This window comes from Salmo trutta, chromosome 24 (assembly GCF_901001165.1).
Source record: "Salmo trutta chromosome 24, fSalTru1.1, whole genome shotgun sequence".
In the NCBI taxonomy this organism is placed as follows: domain Eukaryota; kingdom Metazoa; phylum Chordata; class Actinopteri; order Salmoniformes; family Salmonidae; genus Salmo; species Salmo trutta.
In genome coordinates this window covers 13693009-13712010 of record NC_042980.1, presented here as the reverse complement: position 1 = coordinate 13712010, position 19002 = coordinate 13693009, and the positions used below count along the sequence as shown (strand labels likewise).

The following is a 19002-nucleotide window of genomic DNA, read 5'->3' as shown; positions in this document are numbered from 1 at the left end:
CACCCAGGTACCATGGTGTTAGAGAGAGCATTGTGTACATAGAACTTGGGTGTCTACTTAGAATGAAATACATAGGCTACTGCACACGTGTACCGTCTTTGACTTAGGATCCCAAAGAAGTCGGTCTTCTGAGTCCCTTCCATAGGCCTGGATGGAATTGATCGATAGAGGGTGTGTAATACTGTGGTAAACATCTCTCAAACGTTTTGAGAAAGTAATGTATCTTTATATAGTATCCACTAGATGGCAGTGTACTTCAGCAATCTGCAACAGTCAGAAACTTAAGTCAAGGCAGATCTTGGTAGTAAACATGAGGCTATGGTTTTGATAATTTCCCAAATACTTAACATAGTGTACACACACAATTTTGGTGTAGACTATAGAAACATTTCTTTCTAGGTCTATGTAATTTATACTAATAGGGGAGAGTCCGATAAGTTGAGCCAAACAGATAAGTTGTAACCGCTTTGTTTCTCGGAAACCATACACAAAATTAATTTGACCAAATATGTAGGAAGAGGCCATCATTTTATGGAGTCTGTGAAGGACGAAACCATATAGAAAAAGTGGTAAGCAAGATAGGTCCAAAAAACGATTTTTACCAACTCAAATGAATGTTTTGTGTTAGAGGTTTCAGGACGCTTGTATCTAAACCAAAGTAGATAATTGTTCAATACATCAGTTGGGGTCTCTAAAAGCTTCAATATGAGGTCCTAAACCTAGCATGAAAGTGCATCCTTGTAGCTGTGTGGGATAATATAGTCAAAATGTTTGCCTTGGGGTAAGTTGAGCCAATGGTGAGTTTAGCAAATTGAAGTGCTTTCTTCCCAGGGGTAATGCAAGGTATTATCACTGGGATATGAGGTAACAATAGGGCCTGGCCTATGCTAAAAGTGATTAAAAAAACAGTGTTTGTTAGGTGTTAATATGCAGAAATCTCTCCCCCATTTTCCTAAAATTCTAATTGTTCAGCTAATTTCAGTTTGACAAAACAATCAATATATAGTGTTGAGAATCATTGTACCATTTAAACCTCTGTGAAATGTATTTTCAATAACCAAAAATATTGTATTTTCTGCTGTTTAAAGATGGTGTACAAAACTCAAAAGTAAAAGCAAAAACGAAAGTTAAGAACAGGAAGCATAGAAATAGTGCACATAAAACATATCTTCCGTTTCTTAGACTTGCTTTCAACGGGTATGACAGATCTATAACTCACATTTCTATGTGAATTTGGTGAGGTCGCCCCAAAAGTTACATAGTGCAGATTTAAAAGATGCTTAAAATTATTAAAAGACAAACGCGATTGGGATTGTGTTGAATTGTGTATGGGAAAAACAGATAGACAAGGTAGTGGTAATATTTAATTAAGTACAGAAATTTGTATGTGGCTTAACTTACCCTGTCCCGAGGCTAAACTTACCCCATACCGGGGTAAATTGTGCCAAGAGCCCACTTTTTTGGGGGACAAGCGATGTTTCCAAACCTGTAATGTTTACATTATTCCAGGGATACACAACATCCTGAAATATACAGATATCTTTGTTAGAAAGAATACTATATTTCCCTTGACAGAGTGATTCTGAATGTAAAAAATTGCTCAATTTACCCCACTCTCCCCTAAAATGTTTTGTCAATAACATAATACATTGAGCATTAAAACAGATAAGATGGTAGTGAATATATTCATAGGTTATTTATGAATACTTTCAATTGAAATTAAATGAAATAGGAGAACAACACCATGTGATTATTTTTAATTGTCATTTATACACTAATCTCGTTCCCAGACACTCCCGTGGGACGAGGTTATGCATACACCAAGTTCGACACCGTTGACTTTAAAAGATACAATTGTATCCAAGCTGAGTGTATAAACGCCATATTGCGGTTGGCTATAGTTGCTAGCATTGATGCACATTGTCTTCCCAGCTTTGCCTACAGTAGGCAAAACAGTGTACAAAGGTTTCAGACGATTCCTGATTCCTTAAACCATGTGAAATGATTGGTTAAGGGAAGTCACGTTGCTGATGTATCTGTCAGACCGATGCTGCACCATTGTTCCAAGAGAAACCGGAAGAACTGCCTATGAATGTGCACTGTGGATGCGACACGACTGTGCCAGGTAGGCAAATCTTAATTAGTGTGCACCTAAAAAAAAAGCTTTTTTTTATGAATGGAGTGAATGACATTCTCTCAACAACAAAAAAACGTATAATTTAGATGTTTAATTAGGCTACGGGACGTCATTGAACAAGCAGGCGTTGCAAAGGCTGAAACATGAAATGAATGGTAAGTGCCGCAACTTGAACGTCATTATCCTTATCAATCTGGCATAGAGTTAAATCATGTCATGTGTTTGGTTACAGTTTTCATTGACGGTATGATCTGTGTATATATTGGGGCATATAATTGAATATTGTGTGTGTGTGTGTGTGTGTGTGTGTGTGTGTGTGTGTGTGTGTGTGTGTGTGTGTGTGTGTGTGTGTGTGTGTGTATTTAAATGCATGCCTGTGTGTGTTATTAGTATCTGTACATACACATGTGAATCCAAGTAGCTAAAATGCTCCCATGCAGAGTAGTGAGATTTGGGAGAGGGAGAGGCTGGCTCCCTGCAGAGTCCTCCTGAAGAACATGCATCTGTGTCAGGCATAGTGCACACTCTACTCCTGCCTCCACTGGGAGATCTCCCTCTCTCTCTCTTACTGAGAGGGTTAGTGCAGAAAGAGCACTGCCAATCGGCTATTACCATGATTTTAATCAACATACATTTTTTAATATATTTTTTCCTAGAACAGAGCTTGCTGGCTTGATAAGAGACATTTTCCATGTTTAACTGAACAATTTATTCATTTACAGTAGTTATTTTTAATGTTGCTGTGACTATTCAAAGGAATAATGAAAAACATATAATTTCCAACGGGTCAGTCTTTACAGACCTTCCCAGTGAAAAATGATATTCTCTGTTACCTGTATCACCTCGAGTTCATTGGTGGTTATATTTTATAGTCACTTTCAACCTGATTTTATGTAGCACCCTGGTTGCTACACTGCCTCTGGAAATAATGGTTGACTCTAGGCTCATTTACATCTAAATTCATTTATTTTCTTCCACAGAATAGAGACAATTTGCTACAGCATACCTACATCTTTTATTTAAGGTAAGACTAGCTAAGTATATTGTCTCTCTCTTTTATACTGTCTAACATGTCATGTGTTTCTGTGGAATGCAGAAATGTGATGCCACCTGCCTTTGGTAGAATTTGTTGGCTCTGAGAATCAATTAAAAGCTTGCACAGCTGGTGCAGTTTTGCTACAAAATATCTCAACAAGCTATCTTAAGATTTGATCTTGATATTCAGAGAGACAACTGTGTTACAGTGTCTACTCAACACAGGCTGGTTATGAAATAGAAACAACTCTATAGTAGTCAGGAATTGTTAGACAAGGCACAGCTTCTGGTATATTAAATGAATACAAACACATTGTAACATCTATGATATGTGCATATTGGCTGTTATTCAGTCATGATCATTATGAGATTATAATAAGACATTAGGTACTCATTACATGCTGCAATGTGTTAGAATCTACAGTACATGAAATAGTTTCCCAATGGCTTTTGAGGCGGGGGAAACACCCAGTGGCTTACATTATAGGGCCTTGTTGATAATGGCTGAAAAGGTAATCCTTGATGGTGGATGTGCCTTTTATTTTCTTCAACAGACACAATACAGGCTTTACCAAGCAGTTGTATACATCAGTATGATGAGTGCCATTTTAGAAGACCAAAAAAATGTGTGCTTTTTGAGGTCGGTTCGGTTTCGGTTAGATTATTAAAAAATATTCTTTATTTTTTAGTTTCAGTTTTGATTATTTGTTTGGCTTATTAACCATACTTTATTTACATTACTTTACTAAAATATTTCAGTTGTTGTGTATATTACATTCGTTTTATTTGGTGACTTTATTATTTCATTCCAGGTCATCATCTCATCTCTATAGAGCTGCTGCCTATGCTGACAAAATCACTATATTAGTAGTTCGTCAAAGTAAATAAGGTATACTTTTATGACTGCTGAATACCAACCATCAATCACTTAGATCATGTATTTTCAGGTAGAGATACCTCACGAAGCAATTGCTCTCTATCCCTCTCAATTGCGCGTTCTTCTCCCTTCTCTCCATCTCCTTGCCCACACAGACCGGACAAGTAGGAATCCAATGGATTATGGGCATTGTAGTCAATTACCCCATTTTCTACACTAAACTATGTAGAATATTGGCCTGCTGGAAACTATAACTCATACATCGCCCTGTTCAGGCTTGAGCTGATTTATCTCTAGAGAAACTGTGCATTGAGCTCAGAAAAAAAAGCTAAATAGAATTTCTATATTTTAATCGACGTTGGTCAATTAGTTGTTTAAAAAACGAAAAATAGCATTAGATTTTAGGTAATAATTGCAAGGCTGATTATTCAATGCCTTATCAAAATGGGTTAGATAGCAAAGGTCATGTAATTGGATGTCAGCATTGGCAGCAGCTGGGAAGACACGCTGCGCCAGTAAAGCAGTGAACTGGGTTTGAATATGGCAACGTGCCTCATTATCCAGCACTACCCTCTTTGTTGTCCCTCAACCATCCTCTTTTGTCAAACAGGAAGGAGCCACCGAGACAGCTCTGTGCAGCACACACACACACACACACACACACACACACACACACACACACACACACACACACACACACATTCCAGCAAAGCGATTGATATCTGTGAGGCAAGAGTGGAGCTCCTTCTCTTACCTTGGCTGTGAATTTTGTCCTCCCTGATCCATCTGTTTCTATATCCAATCGGTCAGCAATATAATTGAATTAGTACATGTGACATAGTTAAGGGACATTGAAACATTCACTAAATGTATTTACTGGGTGCTAGGCTGGATCATTAATCTGGTACATTGAATCTGCCATGTGTTGCGATTACATATTGTAGCACAGATGGCTTGGGCTCTGTCACATTGAATGGGGTCCATTAAAGATTCACAGGGAAGGTGGCACGGCTTTTAAAGATAACAGTACAGAGTAGAATCTCCCTGCATGACTCCAGCGCGGGTGAGTAGTCTTCACACGGAGGTTCACATTCAGAGCCAAATCAATTTGGCATCCTTTTATGTGGAAATGACAGGGATTCATGCTTGGCTTTAAAGTTGACCTGCAACTCCATTCATAGTGACTTGTAAAACAGGCAAAAAGGTCAAGCTAGAAGATTGTTTTGGGTAGGGAGTAGCTTGTGCTTTAGATCACCGGTTCACATCTTGTTTATCAGTTGGAATGTTCTGTCCTGTAGGAAGCGTGTCTGTAGGCTGAACAGGACATTGTCTGTTTATTGTTCAGGGAACAAAATCACAAAGAAACAATTACACTTTTTTTTTATCTATCTTGGAGAAACAATGATTAGATTTTTCTCACCTGAAGGCTTTAATGTCTCAACAAAATGTAACACCCCTCTTGAAAATGGAAGACCATGTCAATCCATTCTATCGACTGAATATGTATTCCAGTATTGAATTTAGTCAAACGGCACAAATATCAACTCATATAAACAGAATAATTGTTTCACTCTCAGAAGGAATGTTGGTTTCTAATCTCAATGTCTATTTGGTCTGGCTCTGTGCAGGCTAGCGAGGTTGTTCAGGGTTTGGCTGGCTCCCATGAGATGTTGCCATGACATCAATGTGGAAAGTGCTTTCTCTCTCCTGCTTACTATAGGTTGACTTGAAATTGGTTTTTTTTTCTCCATTTTATTTAGATGAGCTTAAAGTGATGGTTCTATTTACAAGGTAAGGGAAAGGGGGATACCTAGTCAGTTGTACAACGGAATGTATTCAACTGAAATGTGTCTTCCGCATTTAACCCAACCCCTCTGAATCAGAGAGGGGGGGGGGGCTGCCTTAATCGACATCCACGTCTTCGGCGCCCGGGGAACAGTGGGTTAACTGGCATGCTCAGGGGCAGAACGACAGATTTTTACCATGTCAGCTCGGGGATTCGATCCAGCAACCTTTCGGTTACTGGCCCAGCCTATGTCTTGCAGTTTATTTTGTGTCACTGGAAATAAATGACTTGGATCTGACATAAACAGTTAGTTACTGGAACCCAGCCCACATAAACATATTGCCCTGGAATCCTGCATTTTAGTACTGTTAATAACTCTGAATGTGATAGATACAGTACCATAATTATGCTAACTATAACCTATAACCATAATTATGCGATCTCATTTGATGTACTCTCATTGGTAATGGGCCTGCATACTTATCAAGACATGTTTTCATTTGGAAGTGAATTTTTATCAATTTGTTTTGATTCCAAGGAAAATAAAGAGCACCTCTTTTCCTATTCCTATGAGTTTGGGATGTCACATTTCTCTGAATAAATTCTCAACAAATGATTTCCAGCATGCAGTTAAGCTGCTCATTATGCCTCCCATCACTATGGCAACCAGTTTTAATGTGGGGGGGAAAACTCTTTGGTAAATTGACTACCATTGTGGTAAATGTTTTTATTTTGTCAGAGCATTAGTCAGAAATGTTGTCATACTGTCAAATTAATATATATATTTTTTTTACAGTAAATGTGTGAATCACAGAGGGTTGATTTAGTATAACCACGTAATTAAAACAATCATTATATTTATGTGAGTATAACCATATGATCATATTTTTGCATCCCTCTGCATTAAACATAGATATTACAGTAGATATTCTAGTGACAAAGAAAATCATGTGAGTAAAAGGAGGATGTTTTGTATATGGATAACTGAGTTTGTCTGGTGGTGATGACTCTGTTTCTATCAGACGGCTTGCAGGAGTCCGTATCCATTAGGATGAAGTTAGTTAATTAGGCTAAATTTAGCCTCTGAAAATGTGAGAGCTGCATATCGTTTTTTAGCCTACAAAGGCTATGTTTTCATTTGGTCTATTTAGATTATTTATAGTACAAACAAAACATATCTTCAAGTTAAAATCTCTATTTCTTGCACTCTCATTTGAGATGAATATAATTACATTTGCGCTGTCTACCTACAACTACAGTATAACCTGCTTCATGAATTTTCCCAAATAACAGAGCGAATGTTTTACATGTGAAAATGCTTGAAGATCTCAACAGATACTACTATATATAAATCATAAGGATGTCTGCCTAACGTGGACCAACACCACCTTGGCTCCCTCCGCTTGTATGAGAGATGAAAGCATCTATGTCTCTGTGAGGTGCCTTGGCAGTTCTGTCTCTGCCAGAGCTAGAGCTTATGCAAACTTTTAGGTAGCATGGGAAAATGCACCCATAAATAAAATATGCTTTTATGAATAATTTGGCTGAGGACTGTGATTGACAACTAGGGTGAAAGTACCTGATTATGCCTCCACAGTGCATGACTGGAATTACACCAACAAGTTTAGCTGTATGTGCATCATTCGGTTGGTTGACTAATTATGGCAGACAAAAGGGATTGATATACAGTGAACGCCTTCCTAATATTGACCATTGGACCATTCTTGATACATGCAGGAAATTGTTTGAGTGTGAAAAACCCAGCAGTGTTGCAGTTCTTGTCACAAACAGTTGCGCCTGGCACTTACCACTGTACCATACCCTGTTCAAAGCACTTCAATATTTTGTCTTTCCCATTCACCCTCTGAATGGCACACATACACAATTCATGTCTCAATTGTCTCAAGGCTTAAAAATCCTTCTTTAACCTGTAACCCTTCATCTACCCTTCATCTACACTGATTGAAGTGGATTTAACAAGTGACATCAATGAGGGATCATAGCTTTCACCTGGATTCACCTGTCATGGAAAGAGCAGCTGTTCTTATTGTTTTGTATACTCAGTGTATGTTGTCGGACTAATGTCAGATGAATTCATGTGCTGCTTCTTGCAAGCATCAACTCCACACAAAAGTATCAGCTTTTGCCTTTTAGTAATACTGTAACATTTTATAAATACATGTTTAAAAGAGGAAACATAAATAATAAAATGACCTGCTTTTTTTTTTATACACAAACTGCCTTTGAAAATAACCAAACGATAACCAACCATATTGGGTGCATACAACATAATGTTCTTTTATTTACCCATCATTGAATTGTAATGACAACATCCCGCTTAGCAACTCTGAACTCATATTATTTGGAGTTGTATGTCGATACATTATCGATGTTATGAAATGGAACAGAGCAGCCCAGTTTGATATAATATCACCCTAAACATCCTAATGCTTGGCATTAGCCTCTATCTCACTTATCCCTGGACCTGCATTGATAAAATACAGCGCTGGCGTTTCCTCTATTGTTCTGTGAGGGAGGAGGAGATAGATCAATGGTCCCTGTGCTAGCTGCAGCAGGCAGGCGAGCTCCCTCCATGTACAGCAGTGGGCTGGTCTGACTCCCTCCTTTCCTTTCATGTGTGTGGAGCAGTCTACAGCCTCAGGCAACTGCAAGTTAACAAATGTACAGAGCGCATTTCGAAAGTCTGATTTGCATAAATCTGTAGATGTGCTACATTTCCTTAAATGGATTCCTTTGTGTTTAATTGGTGCATGGTTCCTTGTGCATGTGACTTTCCAATTATCTTGGACTCTTTGTTGTTCTCCTTTCAATTTCATTTGACCATAATCTGATCATGGATAAGTAAGATGTAGATTATATTATTGTGTTATTGGTGCCTCAGAAACGTTGAGTGTTTGAATATAAATATGCCCTCTCCACCTAAGAGGCCATATTTGAATTATTTCATAGTTAGTATGCAATGCATATAATTCGATTTTGTGTGCGGACTGATATACCGAAAGCTTGGGACTATAAGATTCAATCTGCAAAAGATGATTCTGAGATAATTGGCTTTAAAGTTCCGAACCCTCATTGATTTGAATGGTGTCAACAATTTTTTATCTTGTATTCTTTTGAACTTAACAACATGAATTTGGGTATTTAGAGTACTATATAGAGGAGAAAATTGAACAGAACAAGGCTATGTCAATAACTCAATTTTGACAAAATTACCTTGAGCATTCTGTTATTCCTGAACCCATGATTATGAGAGAGAGAGCGAGTCCTCTCTGACCCCCTCACCAAATATATTCCTCTGTGGCCTTTTCATGTATAATGTATTTTTAAACAGTGCCATTGAATGTGAAATCCATCAGCGTTGTGTTTATGTTCCCTCCGCCACATACCAGGTTGCAGGAATCCTCCGTCGACATCATCTGTAGATCTATAATCATCCAGGCCACAGCTTCTCCTCAGGGAGCCCAGCTGAGACCCTGCCTGCCTCTAAAGGTTGCTGTTTATGGCCGTGTCTCACACCAGTGATTTATGAGGTTAAGCCCAACCTCGGACTGCTAACATGGCAGAAGATCTTTAGTGGTTTAGGGTTCCTCTTCTTCACTGTGGAATCTCATTGTATGGCTTTAATGGCCCTAGTCGCCCAGACAGTCTGGCTATTGGCACATAGCTGAATCTCCCACTAGACAAAAATCAGCCTAGCCATCTGGGTTGCGTGGATGTTTGCACAGTGCTGTATGATGACAATTAAAACACTAGCACTTTGGAATGAGATGCCATATTGAGTGTTAGCTAAGACTGGCGAGGTCCTCTCCCCAGGCTTCAGAGAGAGAAAGAGAGAGACAGGAATATGTCCCAAATTACGCCCTATTTCCTATGGGCCCTCGTCAAAAGTAGTGCACTATGTAGGGAATAGGGTGTCATTTGGAACGTAGGCTGTGGTGTCTAAAGTCGATTCCCTTGTCTCTAGCTTCACAATATCAGAAATACACTGCCCACTCCCTGCACCAATTTCCATTATCAAACTGGTCTCAGAGCATTTCATATTATTCTGTACGTAAATCCGAGGCATGTTGAGTTTCGTATGGTATGTATTACTTTGTGGATGTCCATCACCCATTTCATATGATATGTTTAGCATTACAATTCGTATTATATGTTACGAATTTGCTAAACGTACAATATGTTTTGAATTTGCTAAACGAATGATATGTTACGAATTCTAGCTAGGTGGCTAACGTTAGCTAGCTCACTAACATTAGCGAGGCTAGGGGTTAGTGTTAAGTTTAGTAGTTAGGGTAAATGGTTAAGGTTAGGGGAAGGGTTAGCTAAACGCGTTACGGTTAGGGTTAGGGGAAGGGTAGCTAACATGCTAAGTAGTTGCAAAGAAGCTAAAAAGTAGCAAGTAGTTGAAAAGTTGCTAATTAGCTAAAATGATAAACGTTGTCTGTGATGAGATTCAAACTTGCAACCTTTGGACTGCTAGACATTTGCGTTATACGCCTACCCATCCACCCCAACCAACCACCTTCCTTTCGTTTTTGCCTTACATAACCATCTGTCTTATGTAACCATACCAAACGTAACATATCATACTAAATTGAGTGTCACAGATTTATGTACAGAATAATACAAAATACTCTGAGACCGGGTTGCTCCTATTGTATTGTATTTGTATTTATTAGGGATCCCCATTAGCTGCTGCCAAGTCAGCAGCTACTCTTCCTGGGGTCCAGCAACATTAAGCCAGTTATATACAATTTAAAATATTACATGATATTACATCTCACAACACATTAAGTGCGTTCCCTCAGGCCACTACTCTACGATCCAATATCTACAATACGAAATCCATGTGTAGGTGTGTGAAGAGTGTATGTCTTATCCGTATATGTTTGTGTGTCTGTGCCTGTGTGTTTCTCTTCACAGTCCCTGCTGTTCCATAAGGTGTATTTCTATCTGTTTTTAAAATCTGATTCTACTACTTACATCAGTTACCTGATGTGGAATAGAGTTCCTTGTAGCCATGGCTCTTTGTAGTACTGTGCGCCTCACAGTCTGTTATTAACTTGGTGATTGTGACGAGACCTTTGGTTGCAAGTCTTGTGGGGTATGCATGGGTGTCCGAGCTGTGTGCTAGTAGTTTAAACAGACACTTCGGTGCATTCAGCATGTCAACACTTCTTACAAAAACAAGTAGTGATGAAGTCAATCTCTCCTCCACTTTGAGCCATGAGCGATTGACATGCATATTATTAATGTTAGCTCTCCGTGTACATTTAAGGGCCAGCCGTGCTGCCCTGTTCTGAGCCAGTTGTAATTTTCCGAGGTCCCTCTTTGTGGCAACTGACCACACGACTGAACAGTAGTCCAGGTGCGACAAAACTAGAGCCTGTAGGACTTGCCTTGTTGCTAGTGTTGTTAAAAAGTCAGAGCACCGATTGTTAGCTAATATCAACATGTTTGGACCATGACAGTTTACAATTCAGGGCTACTCCAAGCAGTTTAGTCACCTCAATTTGCTCAATATCCACATTATTTATTACAAGTTTTAGTTGAGGTTTAGGGTTTAGTGAATGATTTGTCCCAAATACAATGCTTTTAGTTTTTGAAATATGTAGGACTAACTTATTCCTTGCCACCCATTCTGAAACTAACTGCAGCTCTTTGTTAAGTCTTGCAGGGACTTCACTCGCTGTAGCAGCTGACGTGTATAGTGTTGAGTCATCCGCATACATAGACACACTGGCTTTACTCAAGGCCATTGGCATGTCATTAGTAAAGGCCTAGACAGCTGCCCTGGGGAATTCCTGATTCTACCTGGATTATGTTGAAGATGCTTCCATTAAAGAACACCCTCTGTGTTCTGTTAGACAGGTAACTCTTTATCCACAATATAGCAATACGTTTTTCCATCAGCAGATTGTGATTGATAATGTCAAAAGCCACGTTGAAGTCTAACAAAACAGCTCCCACAATCTTTTTATCATCAATTTCTCTCAGCCAATCATTGGTAATTTGTGTAAGTGCCGTGCTTGTTGAATGTCCTTCCCTATAAGCGTGCTGAAAGTCTGTTGTAAATTTCTTTTACAGTAAAATGGCATTGTATCTGGTCAAACACAATTTTTCCCAAAAGTTTACTAAGGGTTGGTAACAGGCTGATTGGTCGGCTATTTGAGCCGGTAAAGGGGCTTTACTATTCTTGGGTAGCGGAATTACTTTTGCTTCCCTCCAGGCCTGAGGGCACACACTTTCTAGTAGACTTAGATTAAAGATATGACAAATAGGAGTGGCAATATCGTCCGCTAATATCCTCAGTAATATTCCCAGGTGTCAGACCCTGGTGACTTGTCATTGCTGTTAGACAGCAATCATTTTTTCACCTCTTCCACACTCACTTTACGGAATTCAAAATGCAATCCTTGTCTTTCATAATTTCTTAATTTATACTTGGATGTGTAGTGTCAGCGTTTGTTGCTGGTATGTCATGACTAGGTTTGCTCATCTTGCCAATGAAAAAAATCATTCAAGTAATTGGCAATATCAGTGGATTTTGTGATGAATGAGCCATCTGATTCAATGAATGATGAAGTGAGTTTGCCCAAAAATTCATTTAAGGTGTGCCAAAGGTTTTTACTATCATTTGCTATCATTTATCTTTGTTTCTTAGTATAGTTTCTTCTCTTTTTATTCAGTTTAGTCACATGATTTCTCCATTTTCAGTACGTTTGTAAATCAGTTGTGCAGCCAGACTTATTTGCCATTCCTTTTGCCTCATCCTTCTCAATCCAATTTTTTTTTTATTCCTCATCAATCCACAGGGATTTAACCATTTTTACACTCATTTTCTTAATGGGTGCATGCTTAAGTGTAACTGGAATAAGCAATTGCATAAAAGTGCAGCGTCTGGTTGCTACTCATTACACACCACAGACCCAAAAATATTATTTACATCAACAACATAGGAATCACTACAAAAGGTATTGTATGACCTCTTATACACTATATTAGGCCCAGCCTTTGGAACTTTGGTTTTCATAGATATGGCTACTATATTGTGATCACTACATCTGATGGATTTTGGATACCGCTTTAAAGAAAATTGCTGCAGCATTAGTAAAGATTTGATTGATACATGTTGATGATTTTAATTCCTGTGCTGTTTGTAACTACCCTCGTAGGTTGACTGATAACCTGAACCAGTTTGAAGCTTTTTCTTGAGTGGGCAGCTTGATGAAAGCCAGTCGATATTTAAATCACCTATGCAACAGCATTACCACTACTATACTGTCAAGGGATCTAGAGAGGCTGTGCATATGATTTTCAATAGAGTCAAACCTGAAATATGGGCTCCTGCTAATGCTTCTTCAGCCCTTGATTAGTTTAAAACGATCACCAAGAAGACGCAGAAACTGAAGGTGAAGATGTGCATGAAGGCTTTAAAAACCATGTGCAGGATAAAACATATTAATCAGATACAATCCCAGTCACAGCTCAGCCGATCCACACAATGTCGGCTTTAAGATTTAAGATAATTACACAGGAATGCCTATTTGACCCTGTGTTTATGATGAACAACAGGTATGTGTTTATGGAGGAAATATGACCCTAGGACAGTATAATTAGTTTTTCACCAATGCATGAGATACAGTAAATATGTTAGGGGATATTTATTTCAAAATGTTTCTTCAATTATATTTCCTATTTTCTGGTATCATGTCTTGACTGAGCATTCTGGGTCAGACATGTCATTAGCATATGACCTCAATACAACAGCACAGCTTGGGCACAGATTATTAAAATATATGTTTTTGTATGTTTATTTTCATGCCTGCTGTCACAAACTTGCTTCATCAAAATCAAAACGCCTCTTGCATATCAGACAATATAGGTCAATAGCCGTGGTGCAATGGTAGTGTTTATAACAAAATGCCATCTCTCTAGCTTATGTTTTGCATTTTTACGTAATATAGCTGTATAAAGTATGTGATACCCATAAGAGAAGGACACAATAGAATACAGATAAGGTACTGCATTCCATTTTAGAAAATTATGGATATTTAGTTAGAGAAGATGTAAGGGGAAAATAGTACGGAGCTAAAGTATACTGAATAAAAATATAAACGCAACATGCAACAGTTTCTAAGCTTTGACTGAGCTACATTTCATATTAGGAAATCAGTCAATTTAAATAAATTCATTAGGCCTTAATATATGGATTTGACATGACTGTGCAGGGGTGTAGCCATAGGTGGGCCTTGGAGGGCATAGGCCCACCCAGTGGGGAGCCAGGCCCAGCCAATAAGAATACGTTTTTCCCCACAAAAGGGCTTTATTACAGACATCTTGGTAAATGAGAAATGCTCACTAACAGGGATGTAAAACAAAATGTGCACCAAATTTTAGGGAAATAAGCTTTTTGTGTGTATGGAAAATTTCAGAGATTTTTTTATTTCAGCTCATGAAACATGGGACCAACACTTTACATGTTGCATTTATATTTTTGTTCAGTGTACAGTGCATTCGGAAAGTATTCAGACCCCTTGACTTTTTCCACATTTTGTTACATTACAACCTTATTCTAAAACTGATGAGGAGGAAAAAACTATTTAATCAATCTACACACAATACCCCATAATGACAACGCAAAAAAAGGTTTTAAAAAAAGAAAGTATTCAGACCCTTTACTCAGTACTTTGTTGAAGCATCTTTGGCAGTGATTACAGCCTCGAGTCTTCTTGGGTATGATGCTACAAGCTTGGCACACCTGCATTTGGGGAGTTTCTCTCATTCTTCTCTGAAGATCCTCTCAAGCACTTTCAGGTTGGATGGGGAGCATCACTGCACAGCTATTTTCATGTCTCTCCAGAGATGTTCGATCGGTTTCAAGTTCTGGCGCTTGCTGGGTCACTCAAGGTCATTCAGAACCTTGTCCCCAAGCCACTTCAGCGTTGTCTTGGGTTTGTGCTTAAGGTCATTGTCTTGTTGGACGGTGAACCTTCGCCCCAGTCTGAGGTCCTGAGTTCTCTGGACCAGGTTTTCATCAACGATCTCTCTGTACCTTGTGCCGTTCCATCTTTCCCTCGATCCTGACTAGTCCCTGCCGCTGAAAAACATTTGCACAGCATGATGCTGCCGCCTCCATGCTTCACTGTAGGGATAGTGCCAGGTTTCCTCCAGACGTGATGCTTGGCGTTCAGGCCAAAGAGTTCAATCTTGGTTTTATCAGACCAAAGAATCTTGTTTCTCATGGTCTAAAAGTCTTTAAGTGCCTTTTGGCAAACTCCAAACGGGCTGTCATGTGCCTTTTACTGAGTAGTGGTTTATGTCTGGCCACTCTACCATTAAAGCCTGATTGGTGGAGTGCTGCAGAGATGGTTGTCCTTCTGGAAGATTCTCCCATCTCCACAGAGGAACTCTAGAGCTCTGTCAGAGTGACCATCGGGTTCTTGGTCACCTCCCTGACCAAGGCCCTTCTCCCCCGATTGCTCAGTTCGGCCAGGCAGCCAGCTCTAGGAAGAGTCTTGGTGGTTCCAAACTTCTTCCATTAAAGAATGAGGAAGCCACTCTATTCTTGGGGACCTTCAATGCTGCAGAAATGTTTTGTTACCCTTCCCCCGATCTGTGCCTCCACACAATCCTGTCTCAGAGCTCTATGGACAATCCTTTCGACCTCGTGGCTTGTTTTTTGCTCTGACATGTACTGTCAACTGTGGGATCTTACCAAATCATGTCCAATCAATTGAATTTACCACAGGTGGACTCCAATCAAGTTGTAGAAACATCTCAAGGATGGTCAATGGAAACAGGATGCACCCGAGCTCAATTTCAAGTCTCATAGCAAAGGGTCTGAATAATTATGTAAATACATTTTTTATTTATACATTTTTCAAAAATGTCTATAAACCTGTTTTCACTTTTTCATTATGAGGTATTGTGTGTAGATTGATTAAAACATTTAGTTTTAATACATTTTAGAATAAGGCTGTAACGTAACAAAATGTGGAAAAAGTCAAGGGGTCTGAATACTTTCTGAATGCACTGTATATTCTCACTAGATTTTTATGCTGTGTGCTATTTATCATTCATAAATGTCTTTTTTTTTTATTTTGACAAGTCACCAACTAACTATGCCTAACCTACTGTCATTGAAGTATCCACTGTTATTAAAGCATTAGAACAATGCTGAAAGAATGACATTAAACTTGCATGTCTTGTGATACATCTGGTCCAGCTTGAGTTGATTTACTCTAACCTTGTGTTGGAGAGCTCAGCAGCTCACAGATCGCTATCAATATGCATAACCGCGGGGCTTGTTCACAATGTGCGCTGTGGCTAGTATGTTAATCTCTTGTACCAAAGCAGCCACGTCTCTTAAAGGCCAGAATGACTTCTCGCTGAGTTCACAATGTATAAAAACCTCCTTCAGACTAATACGGTCTCATAAATGATGTGTTGCAGAAAACATATGCTAGTTAACACAAAGGGATCAACAAATGGGCTCAAAAACCCGACCCAAGGCAACACAGTGACCAGGGTCTGGTTTCAATTATGAACTGTTTTGGCATAGAGGACTAATCAACATAAGGATCAACTGTAGCCTCCTGTCAACAGAGGTCCTCTTCAGTCTCTGTATAATAGCTAAATGACTCAAGCATCGTGGTTCATCTAGAAGAGCCGTAGTTGAAATTGTAAAGGTGACACGCCTCACTGTAGATACTGCAATGGTCTGGCTGTGGTTGGTGAGTTCATCCTGTTGCCAGGACTTGATTTAGGCTACTTGTCACAGCAGAGTGGAAGATAAGTCCTCTGGGAGGAGGGGGGGAGAGGGTAGGAGGAGGGCAACAGAATCTCTGTCAAGGGAAAGTTCAGTGGGTTCAGCGAGGACACATGTGAAGCAGCAGACTGCAACTACCTGGGAGGAATGGCAGTTGGGTTTTAATGGTTCATCAATAAAACAATGTTAATCCCGTCACACTGTCAAAAAACATGCTCGTCACACTGAAACTGCTCACTAAACATCGGCATTTGCCAGATGCACTGGGGATTTAATGTACATTATGCACTGTGTATAAGGCACTCGCACAATTTGTTACATGTCTTCATCTTGGAATACACATTTCCTCAGCAGAGGAGTAAATAGAATGTGTTTTGTGCGCGCAACGAAGTAGATTTATTGACCTTTGTTGTAACTTTGGCTCTGTATGTTTTGCGTTTTGTCTGCAATCAGCCACGTTAGTGATCGTGCCATGCTCCTTAATACAGCACTGCTCCGGCGTCAATTCTATTTCCCTGCTGGCTGTAAAGCAGTAGATTAGGCCAAAGCTATTGGAGGAAGTGCAGTGCTTTAATTGAGTGTGAGAATGATATCATTCCTCTTTCGCTTCACTGGCTGCGGCCTCACTTACAATCACCAGGACTTCCTGGGATAGGAAGTGGTTGTACTACAATCACTTCAATGGGGATAACTATTTCATAGATATACAGGCTCCTCTCTGTGGGTTATATACTGTAGTATTCACTGTTATCCCTATGATGGTAACTTAAGTTTAATTAGCTTGTATGTGGTCATTCCCTTTTGTCTGAGGCGTACATTATTTTCCCATGAATAGAAGACTTTTAAAATAAGCACAAAGAATGTTCTCATGCTGGATTTGTCACTTCTTGGAGATTTTGCTTCTAATGTCGATGTTGTGAACCACACAATGGTTTCTCCTGTGGTTTTAAGCCTTGTGCCCATTAATCTGACTGGGTTATTGTGCTGTGCCTGAAATCAAATATTTCTCTTCCTCTCCCTGCCCCTCTCTCTCCTCTTTATTCTCTCACTCACTCACTCACTTGCTCTAACTCTCTTCCCCCTCCCCTCCCCCTTCACCATTCTCGCTCCTTCAGCATCTCTCTCTCTCTCTCTCTCTCTCTCTCTCTCTCTCTCTCTCTCTCTCTCTCTCTCTCTCTTCCCTCCCTGGCTCATGCTGGTAAAATTATCTGCAGACAGCAGGAGCAGAGGCACGCCTGACTCTCTCTCAGACATACCACCCATGTGATCTCACAGGCTGCCTCCCTCTGCTCCAGTCAGGCTCCAGCCTTTCAGCCGGCAGCAACTAATGAGTCTTTGTGTGGCTAGGGTGAATAAGAGAGAGAAGGAGGGAAGGGAGAGGGAGAGTTAAAGAGAGGCACCTATTGTCATTTAACAATAAAGCATAAAGGAAGGGAGCGGGAGAGTTAAATATTGTCATTTAACAATAAAGCATATGGTACCGGCAGTGACAGTCAGGGCTGGGAGATTTACAAGTCTCTGTGTGTCTCCCTCTCCCTCCCTCTCACCCGGTTCTCATGCCCTCAGAGTACTGGGGTCGCAGCAAGTCAGTGGACTAAAGCAAAATGGGAGCCTGTCATTTATCACGTTTCACCTCTTTTTAAGTGCTTCATTTAGATTTTGCTCCCAAGTGTCACGTTAAGAAAAGGGGCCAGAGGAGTCGGAACTCGCCAGTGGACACAGGTCAGTGGTTTCTTTCGGGGCTGGCACAAAGTGCCCCGTTTATGTATTTGTTTTGCAGGGCTGATGTGTGACGACTTGCTACAGATGCTGGGGCTTGTTAGCACTGCTTGGGAACGAGCGCTTTTGTTGTGACTCTCTCTGTATGGCAGGTCTGCAGTGTGAGGCTTGTGTGTCACCTCTGTGTACAGTGATAGGTGAACCTTACGGGAAACATGATCTGTTTTGACTCAGAATATACGTGCGCCACATAGGGCTGTGGACGCAGTTCCTAAAGGAATACAGTTGGTTTGTACAGTGCATGTGTGTGTGCGCTCAGTGAAGCCAGCACAGGGAGGGGCTTTGCAAGCAGACTTTTGCTGCATTATTTCCACCCAGCATTTTCTCTTGCACCATGGTGTATGCCCAGCCTAGCCGTGATTAGTTGGAACACAACAGCGGAAGAGACAAAGAAATGTAGAGGACGAACTAGCTAAGCTCTCTGGCTTGTGCTGCTAAGCCCTGAACAAGTGAAGTCTGCTTACGTTAACGACTGAGTTGCATTTGATGTCACGCCTATTCACTGTGTCAAGGAGATGTTACCCTATCCAGATTGGATCGGTCTGTTTTAGGACAGCTACAGTATGAAATAATAATATCGTAATCCTTGTTCGTAC

At 40.0% G+C, this 19002-nt stretch overlaps 1 protein-coding gene across 3 annotated transcripts in view; it reads left to right on the top strand.

Moving 5' to 3' along the window:
- The first annotated feature begins 1855 nt into the window (after positions 1-1855).
- The window catches only part of LOC115160728 (cysteine/serine-rich nuclear protein 3), a 30349-nt gene continuing 13202 nt past the window's right edge, over positions 1856-19002 (top strand). Inside the window, exons 1-3 of one of the 3 annotated variants that reach the window (XM_029711069.1) lie at positions 1856-2125; positions 2224-2292; positions 3118-3161. The gene's annotated coding sequence lies outside the window, so the exon portion shown is untranslated. Of the gene's footprint in view, positions 2126-2223; positions 2293-3117; positions 3162-17866; positions 18350-19002 lie in introns of those variants that run through there. The other 2 variants (XM_029711071.1, XM_029711070.1) reach the window with 2 other exon arrangements.